Source organism: Tenrec ecaudatus, chromosome 7 (genome assembly GCF_050624435.1).
Source record: "Tenrec ecaudatus isolate mTenEca1 chromosome 7, mTenEca1.hap1, whole genome shotgun sequence".
Taxonomy (NCBI): Eukaryota; Metazoa; Chordata; class Mammalia; order Afrosoricida; family Tenrecidae; genus Tenrec; species Tenrec ecaudatus.
In genome coordinates, this window is record NC_134536.1 from 43,423,701 (window position 1) to 43,433,622 (window position 9,922).

Consider the following 9,922-nt stretch of genomic DNA (forward strand, 5'->3'; position numbering starts at 1 on the left):
TTCTGGTTCCCTTTTTTGGTGGGATTGTGTTTGTCTCTTCTCCTTTGAGTACCCAATAGGCTGTTGGTTTTTCATATATAACTTGTATTATCTTGAGGAATTTTCATTCCATTCCTATCTTCTTGAGTGTCTTAAACAGGAATTGGTGTTGGATGTTGTTGAATGCCTTTTCCGCATCTAATGACATTATCATGTGGTTCTTATAGTTTTTACGTCAATGTGGTGAATTATACTAATAGTCTTTCATATGTGTAGAGCACAGCAAATGTTGGATGGAATTGCCTTGGACAGGTAGATCACTACAGAGGTTTGGCAGAGGTTCCTGCAGCGGTGTGAAGTGTTGACTAGTGTTTGCTGAGCTGCTGTAGGCTGTGTGAGGCATTACATCAGGCAGGAGAAGTTCCCTCAGTTATGTGGGACCACAGAGCATGGGTAGGAGCTTCCCCAGCCAAGCAGTCAGGATTTCCTCGGAAGAAAGTGGGCAGGTTTTCCTCAGCCATGTGTTAAGCACTGTAAAGGGCTGGCGATATGCACCCTGCCCCCCCTTAAGAATTTGGGTGGGATATCTCCTGGTGGAAGATGGGCATACTTTGCCCAGCCTCAGGTTATGTTTCAGGGGTGGAGCTCTCCTAGGTGGGTGGATGGCAGGCATTGATGCCCTAGGCTAAGGAGAGTGGTCTGGAAGTCAACAGTGGCATGTGAGAGAAAAGGAAATAGAAGAAGAAAAAGAAAGAAAGAAAAATACAATGAAGTCCACTGTGACTGTGGGGGAACAGAGAGAAGACAGGGAAACAAAAGCAATAACATAGCTGAGCCTCCATCCCTGACCATGGGGCTGGAGGGGTTTAAATCCTGCCCTCAGGCAGCGGTAAGATGTGGCTGTGTTGAGATTAAGACTCTGCACTGGCTTCAAATGATCCCAGCTCTGGCTGAGACAGTGGTGGGGCTAAAGTCAAACCCTAGCCGGCCTCCACTGTGGGAAGCCAAAAGCACCCAGATCCTCAAAACCTAGTGGATCTGTGCCTACTTATCTTTATGATGCTCCTCCTGTGACCCAGCCATGTGGCATTTCCCTCTCAGTAACTCTCTGTGGGGATTTCGGCGGAGTCCCTCTGGCATGTGTTACTTAGTTGCTATCTTCCCCAAGTCCTCCCCTTGCTGTGTTTGTAATGACCTTTTGCTTTTTCAGGTATGATAATCTTGATGCCATCCCACAACTCATTATGTCTTCTGTCCTTAATGTTCAATATGTCAAATTTATCCTTGAGATGTTCTTGAATTTCAGGTGGGATATATTCAAATTGTATTTTGGCACTTGTGAACTGGTTTTAATTTTTTTCAAATAATTTTATTCAGAACAGTTTTAACTTATGTATTAGTACTTGACAGTCTGCTTCACAATCAGCCCATGACTTTGTGTGGCTGCAGATGTTGAGCTTCTCCATTATCTCTTCCCACAGATACAGTCCATCTGGACAAGTACATGTTTTTAGTCACCATTTTTATTGTTAAGAGACATCATTTGCAATGAAGAAGTGGTTGCTCTTGCAAAATTCTACCATACCATTTCCAACTCTATTTCTATCACCAGGGCCATATTTTCCAACTAGTTTTTCTTCCTTTTTGTTTCAAACATTTGGATTCCAATCATAAACAACTATTAATGCATCTTCAGGGAATTTTTGATCATTTTTAGGCAGACGATGCTGGTAGAATTCTTTGAAGTCTTCATCACTAGCTTTGGAGTATGGTGCATAAATTTGCATAATAGTTGTATTAACTGGATTTACTCATATGAATATAGAGATCATCCTGTCACAGATAGTGTTGTATTTCAAGATAGATCTTGAAATATTCATTTGACAATAAATCCCCCTTGGATTTGTCATTCCTTGTATAATAAACCATATGATTATCTGATTTAAAAAGGCCAGTCATGCTGTGATGCTCACCTTCTCAACATGATCGCTGAAGGCAAAATGGATGCATAAGCAAATGTGGTAGGAAAGCTGATGGTGTCCAACTATTAAAATATATAGTAGCTGGGTCTTAAAGGCTTGAAGTTAAACAAGAAGCCATGTAGCAGAGAAGCAACAAGCCAATATGGAAAAAGCACACCAGCCTGAGCGATCACGAGGTATCAACAGGATCAACTATCAGGCATCAGAAGACCCAAAACAATCATACTGATGTGAATAAGTGGAGACCCAAAGCCCATATGTAGACAATTGGACATCCCCCAATCGAAGGGTCACAAGGAAGGTATGAGTCAGCCAGAGTACAGTGCAGCACCGATGAAACACACAGCATTCCTCTAGGTCTTTAATGCTTCCTCCCCCCACTATCATGACCTCAGTTCTACCTTACAAACTCTGCTATACCAGAACATGTACATTGGGATAGATAAGGGCTCTTGACACATGGAATCCAGGAGAGGTAACCCCCCAGGAATGGTAATAGGAGTGGTGATAACATGAGGGTAAGGGGAAGGTCAGGGGGGACAGGGGAAGGGGGAGAAAAGGGGAGCCTATCACAATGATTGATGATGTGTTAACCCCCCTGCCCCCATCTCCTAGGGAGACAAACAACAGAAATGTGGGTGAAGGGAGACAGAGGATGGTGTAAAATTTGAAAACAATAATAATTTATAATTTATCAACAGTTCCAGAAGGTGAGAGAAGGGAAGAAGCTGATACCAAGGACTCAAGTAGAAAGAAAATATTTTGAAAATGATAATGGAAACATATGTCCAAATGTGCTTGAAATAATTGATGTATGGATTGTTGTAAGAGCCCCCAATAAAATGATTTATATTAAAAAGAAAGAAAGAAAGAAAGAAAGAAGAGGGGGCAGGAAGGGGAAGGCCAGTATCGGTATGTTCAGCTCACTATTAGTGCCTAGGAATCAATCTTTATGTGGTCCATTTAATTTTGACAACTTCAAATTATCCTAGATTCATACTTTTGACATTCCCCATTCTGACTAATAATAGATGTTTGCAACTGTTCTTGAATTGTGAGCCATGCCCCATCAGCCAATGAAGGTACTGAAAGCTATACTCCATCCATGACATTAGGGTCGATTCTATTTTTAGAAGTCAGCTTTTCCCCACACATATTTTGAGTGCCTTCCCACCTGAGTGACTCATCTTCTAAACATGATCTTAAAGGGGCCAAGTGATTTTCCCTGGCTGCTTTTAGTAAAATGGGAGAGCAAAAATATTCACTTAAAGGTGACCTGTGGAAAAAATGAAAACATAAGACATGAAAAATTCAATTGTATAAACCAAGGACCCTTGTTCTTGAAATTTAATCAAGGGATTAGCTATGGACTTAATCTTTTTTTTTCATTTTTTTAAACGTTTTATTAGGGGCTCATACAACTCTTATCACAGTCCATACATTGTATAAAGCACATCTGTACATTCTTTGCCCTAATCATTTTCTTTTCTTTCTTTTCCCTTTTCTTTTTTTACATTTTATTAGGGACTCATACAACTCTTATCACAATCCATACATATACATACATCAATTGTATAAAGATATCTCATCATTTTGAAACAAACCATGTTCCATCCAATAATGCACTAAAAATTGTGGAATACATGCTGTCCTTATCAGGAACTAATGCTGTGACTGAAGGCATTTTTCTACAATAAATAAAGTGTGGACATCAAAAAAATCACAATTAAGTGTTGAGACTTTGAAAGCCATTTTATGTGTGAAATATAATTTAACAAATTCTTGTGAAAAATATCATGACCTTTTAAATGACAGCAATCTACTAAAAAATTCACTCAAGGACTTAATCTTTTGTTAAAAAGGTTAAGCCTATGACTGATGGATCTAAGCAACTACCACAGAAAACTTAGACTGATGGGAACTGAGAAAAGAGAAAAGGAAGAAAAGCTGCCTACTTCTTGGAATTCAATGGGCAGAAAGTAAGTCACAGGAACTATGTGTATTGTCCTTGAGGAAAAGATAAAGGACATCTCTGAAAACAGCAACTTCGTTCATTAGAGTTGGTGGGAAGAATACAGGAAGCAAAAACTTCTTGATATCAGAGGGTGGGACCATAGCTTCCTAGGTTACAAAGAGCATGTGCACATAGAGAAATAAGTTGACATGTAGGAAGATCAAGGCCCTGCAAGTCATCAGGGACCAAGAAACAAGGTCCTTGTGCCAGAGCTCACAGACATTGAAAGTCTTCTCGAAGCAAACACCCTGAATTTTTGACTTCTTGCTTCCAGAACTACAAGAATCTATATCTATATCTATACCTATACCAATATCTATATCTATATCTATACCTATACCAATATCTATATCATCTATATCATCATCTATATCTGTATGTATCGATAGTTAAGACCACACATTTCTGCTGTAGCAGTGCCACATAACTTAGGCAAAACTCTCAAATTGACGTGAAAATTGCATAGAATATGAAACCAAATGAAGGCATTCTTTATTTCTCAATGGTATTGGCTTCTGACTCCCATGAAGAGGGCAGAGGCTGCATAGCCTTGAGTATCCACCAAATTTTGCTTTAGCTAATTGGGTCTACATGGCTGAGAACCAAAGTTGAGCGGAAAGCCTAGCTGTTTTCTCTTTTCCACCCCAAAGTTTAAATAGAAATTATGAATGCCAACATTCCTTGAAAGCACATCAGCTAGCAATAAGCAGAGTGTGAAAATACACAGTCGAGAGTTTGTTTGATCCAAGGTTGAGGGCTTAGCTGCTACATTCCCGCCCTCTGTTTTGGGGAGGGGATTTCAGCAGAGCTTCATTAGCTCTTCTTATGCAGTTGGTGGAAAGACTAGCCAGGCTTCAGCACCGTACACTAGAGAAGATCATAGTTTAGTTACATCAGGTTAGAAATATAAAGTGTCTTATAATTGTTGTATATAAAATTGAGCAAGAACCCTAATGGTACCGTGGGTAGTGCAGTAGGTTAAAAGTTGGGCTGCCTACTGAGAGGTCAGCAGTTTGAAATCACTGGCTGAGTGATAACAGTTAGGCTTTCTACTCCTGTAAAAAATTACAGTCTCAGAAACCCACAAGGGCAGTTCTACTCTGTTCTATAGGGTCACTGTGAATTAGAATCAACTTGATGACAGTGAATATAAAATTGAATAAAATTATTCTTTTATTCATCAAGACCATCGTTTGTATCTACACAGAAATGAAGTATTTTAAATAAAATTTACTCTAAAATTAGTCATGAAGGAATGTTAAAATTCCAAAATATGTACAGAACATCTATTCTCCTTTATTCATCTTTTGGAACTGATATACAGGACTTTCAACTGTTTATTATGCAAACTCAAAATCTAACAAACCTCTGTTCAGTTTTTTTATTCAGTACCTTTGGCTTTTCTCCATGCCCAGAACCTTGATTCTTCTACGTGGTTCCATTTTGGGCAGAAACTGAGGACTTTGTAGATGGGAAGAGTAACTAAACTGGGTGAATCAAAGTCCCTTTTAAAAATCATTTTAATAGGGGCTCATATAACTCTTATCACAGTCCATACATACATCAATTGTGTAAAGCACATTTGTATATTCATTGCCCTCATCATTCTCAAAACATTTGCTCTCCACTTAAGCCCCTGACATCAGGTCTCATTTTTCCCCTCCCTCCCCTCTCAACCCTCCCTCATGAGCCCTTGATAATTTATAAATTATTATTTTGTCATATCTTGCCCTGTCCGACGTCTCCCTTCACCCACTTTTCTGTTGTCTGTCCCCCAGGGAGGAGGTCACACGTACATCCTTATAATTGGTTCCCTCTTTCCAATCCACCCTCCCTCCACCCTCCCAGTATCAGCACTCAAAACACTGGTCCTGAAGGGATCATCCACCTTGAATTCCCTGTGTTTCCAGTTCCTATATGTACCAGTGTACATCCTCTGGTCTAGCCAGACTTGCAAGGTAGAATTGGGATCATGGTAGTGGGAAGAGGGGGAGGAAGAATTTAGGAACTAGAGGAAAGTTGTATGTTTCATCATTGCTACATCGCACCTGACTGGCTCATCTCCTCCCTCAGACCCTTCTGTAAGGGGATGTCCAGTGGTCTACAAATGGGCTTTGGGTCTCTACTCCAATCCCCCCTCATTCATAATGATATGATTATTTGTTCTGATGATGCCTGATACCCGATCCTTTCGACATCTCATGGTCACACAGGCTGATGTGCTTCTTCCATGTGGGCTTTATTACTTCTGAACTAGATGGCCACTTGTTTACCTTCAACCCCAGATGATATATCTTATTTTTAAATAGTTTTATCAGGGGCTTATACAGCTCTTATCACAATCCATACATACATCAATTGGGTAAAGCATATTTGACATTCATTGCCCTCATCATTCTCAAAACATTTGCTCACCACTTAAGCCCCTGGTATCAGTTCCTCATTTTTCCCCTCCCCCCTGCTCCCCCCACCCTTTGGACCCTCGATAATTTATAAATTTATTATTTTGTCATATCTTGCCCCGGACGATGTCTCCTTTCACCCACTTTTCTGTTGTCCATCCCCCAGGAAGCAGGTCACATGTAGATCCTTGTAATAGGTCCCCCCTTTCCAACCCACCCTCCCTCTACATTCCCAGTATCGCCACTCACACCACTGGTTCTGGAAGGATTATCCGCCCTGGATTCCCTGTGTCTCTGGTTCCTATCTGTACCAGCGTCCATCCTCTGGTCTAGCCAGACTTGCAAGGTAGAATTGGGATCATGATAGTGGGGTGGGGGTGGGGGAAAGCATTTCGGAACTAGAGAAAAGTTGTATTTTTCATTGTTGCTACATGGCACCCTGTCTGGTTTGTCTCCTCCCGGAGACCCCACTGCAAGGGAATCTCCAGTGGCCTAAAAATGGGCTTTGGATCCCCACTCCGCACCCCCCCCCCCCCATTCACGATGGTAAGATTTTTGTTCTGATGATGCCTGATACCTGAGCCCTTCAACACCTCGTGATCGGACAGACTGGTGTGCTTCTTCCATGTGGGCTTTGTTGCTTCTGAGCTAGATGGCCGCTTGTTTACCTTCAAGGCTTTAAGACCCCAGACACTATATCTTTTGATAAGCCGGCTACCATTAGCTTTCTTTGCCACATTTGCTTATGCATCCTTTTGTCTTCAGCAATTGTATCATGGAGGTGAGCACACAATGATATGATATTTTGTTAATTGATGCCTGATACCTGATCCCTGATCCCTTCAACACCTCGTGATCGCACGTGGGCTTTGTTGCTTCTGAGCTAGATGTCTGCTTGTTTACCTTCAAGCCTTTAAGACCCCAGACACTATATCTTTTGTTAGCCGGGCACCATCGGCTTTCTTTACCACATTTGCTTATTTACCCGCTTTGTCTTCATCAGTTGTGTGGGGAAGGTGAGCTTCATAGAAAGCCAATGTAATAGAACAAAATATTCTTACATTGAAGGAGTACTTGAATGGAGGGCCAGTGTCCATCTGCTACCTTAATACTAAACCTATAAATACATACACATACATCTATTTCCCCATCCTCATATATAAATATATTTACATATGTAAATGCCTTTATTTAGACCTCTATAAATTCCCTTTGCCTTCTAGCTCTTTCCTCTATTTCATTTGACTTTCCTCTTGCCCCACTATCATGCTCAGTCTTCATTTGGGTTTCAGTAATTCCTCTTGGTTACATTACTCTTGATCCTGCCCTACCAGGCTTCCTACTCTCTCCTCACCACCGATTTGGATCACTTGTTGTTCTCTTGTCCTTGGGTTTGTTAACACCACTACCTCCCCCCACCCAATACCTCCTCCCATTTTCCCCCAGAACTGTCAGTCCAGTTGTTTTCTCCTCCAGATTGTTCATCCAACCTATCTTTAGACAGACCTGCGGAGCTAATAACATACACAAAAACTAGACAGCAAAACCACGCAACAATATACAACCAAACAATGACGACAAACCAATGACAAAATACTAAACAAAACACAAGAAAGGAAAGCTTGTAGTTAGTTCAAAGACTCTTTGTTGGCCTTTAGAAGTGTTTTCCAGTCCAATCTGTTGGGGCTCCAAGCCTTGGCCCCAAAGTCTACCTTGGGCATTCCCTGGGGACCTCGCCACTCTGTTCCCTTGCTGTTCTGTTGCACCCCCTTAGCGTTTTGTCTCAGTGTGGTGGGGTCAGATCAGGTGTAATTTTCACACTGTGTCTCTGGTGTTGTCCCCTGTGGGGCTATGGGTCAGTGAGGGACATTGTGTCTCATAGTGGGACAGGCCATGTGGTCCTCTCTGTGGACTGGCTGCTCTAATCAGGAACATCGTCCTTAAGGCCTGGTGGCCCAGGCTGTGCTGCACTCTCTCCTCCTCCCCCTTCATGTGCTCCCGTGTGCTCCGATCAGACATGTCCCTCTCCTGGAGCCATCAGTGCCACCCTTGGAAATAAATTCTGAGGGGGCGGGCAGGTGTCCATGTCGTTGTTGGGACTGGTGCTGGCCCCTCAGATCTCTCCAGGCGTTGCTATTGCCACTCCTTGTTTATCCTAAGTTTTGGACTGATTCACTTTGTTCACGGTTTGTTATATTTTAAAGATTGTTGTTAGTATTCACTTCAATAGCATGCAAATTTACAGACACAAATTGTTGTTAGTGGTCCTGGAATTAGTTTTAACTCATGGTATTCCCATGCCTGCACAGTAGATCAAAAACTACTTTCCGTGGAGTTTTTAAGACTGTGAGTGTACAGATAAAGATTTCCAGGCCTTTGTTCCATTGCATTTTTGTATGAGTACAAACTGCCAAACTGTGGGGTAAAACTACAACAACAAAACCCCCACCCCCTTTGGGTTGATTACAAATCATACCAAACTCATATCGCATTTTGGAGGTTGTAAATCTTTATTGGAGCAGAAAACATCATCTTTCATCAATGGAGTGGTTGGTTGGTTTGAAATGTTGGCTTTCTAATTAGCAGCCCAATACGTAACCCCCTACCCCAGCAGGCCTCCTAACTTTTGGATGGTGGTCAACATCGAACCTGGACTGTGGGTGAGCACTAGAAGAGATAAAGATGAAAGATATGGGATGTTTAGGATGATGCAGTTTAAGAGAGAGAGAGAAGGTGGAGTGCGGGATAAAGATAAGGAAAAAGAAAGAAATTAAAGATGAGACATCCAGAAGAGAGGAGAATCTGTTGATTAAGGATGCCTCCTAAGCAAATGAATGCAGCAAGTCTAAGAATGGAAAGCTTGGCATTTAAAATGCAGAAGGACAACTACTAGGTGAACTGGAAGAAAGAAGTAAGGTGAGCTGTAACTGCGTATGTTTGTGTCACTGGTAGAGGGAAGGGCAGACAGTATAGAACGTGGTTGCTTTATGGTCTCTATTTTCTTTCTAAAGTAGGGGTTCTTTTGCTGATGGTGATATAGAAAATCAGAGTGAGGTTTGGAAACATTATTATAGGGAATGGAAAGAAAGTGGTCCAGAGACAGTTGGAAGTTTGACTGTATAGTGTTAATAGTGCAACTGATGTGGGAGACTATGCATTGTTGTGGCATTAATCCATGTGGTCGTGGCATTTTTTTTCTTTTTCTTCTTCTTCTTCTGCATTGTTTGGTAGCCCAGATGTGAGATTGGAAAAGGGAGTAAATGGTTAATCTAGGGTTGGAGTTTTTCTAAAAGGTACTGAAAAAGGACAAAGGACAAGAAAGCTGATGATAAAACAGTTATCATTTAATGCCTCCTCTTAGAAAGCATGTGTTTTGCATAATTTATCCCCAGCCCACAAGTAGGCTCAGGTGGGTATTACTCTACTTCTCAATATAAAGGAGGGAAGTAATGCTCGTCTGAATAATTTAATGAAGCCAGGAGGGGGATAATAGATGAAGATACATTCAAGGATGGAGGAATATAATCCTGAATGAGATTAAAGAG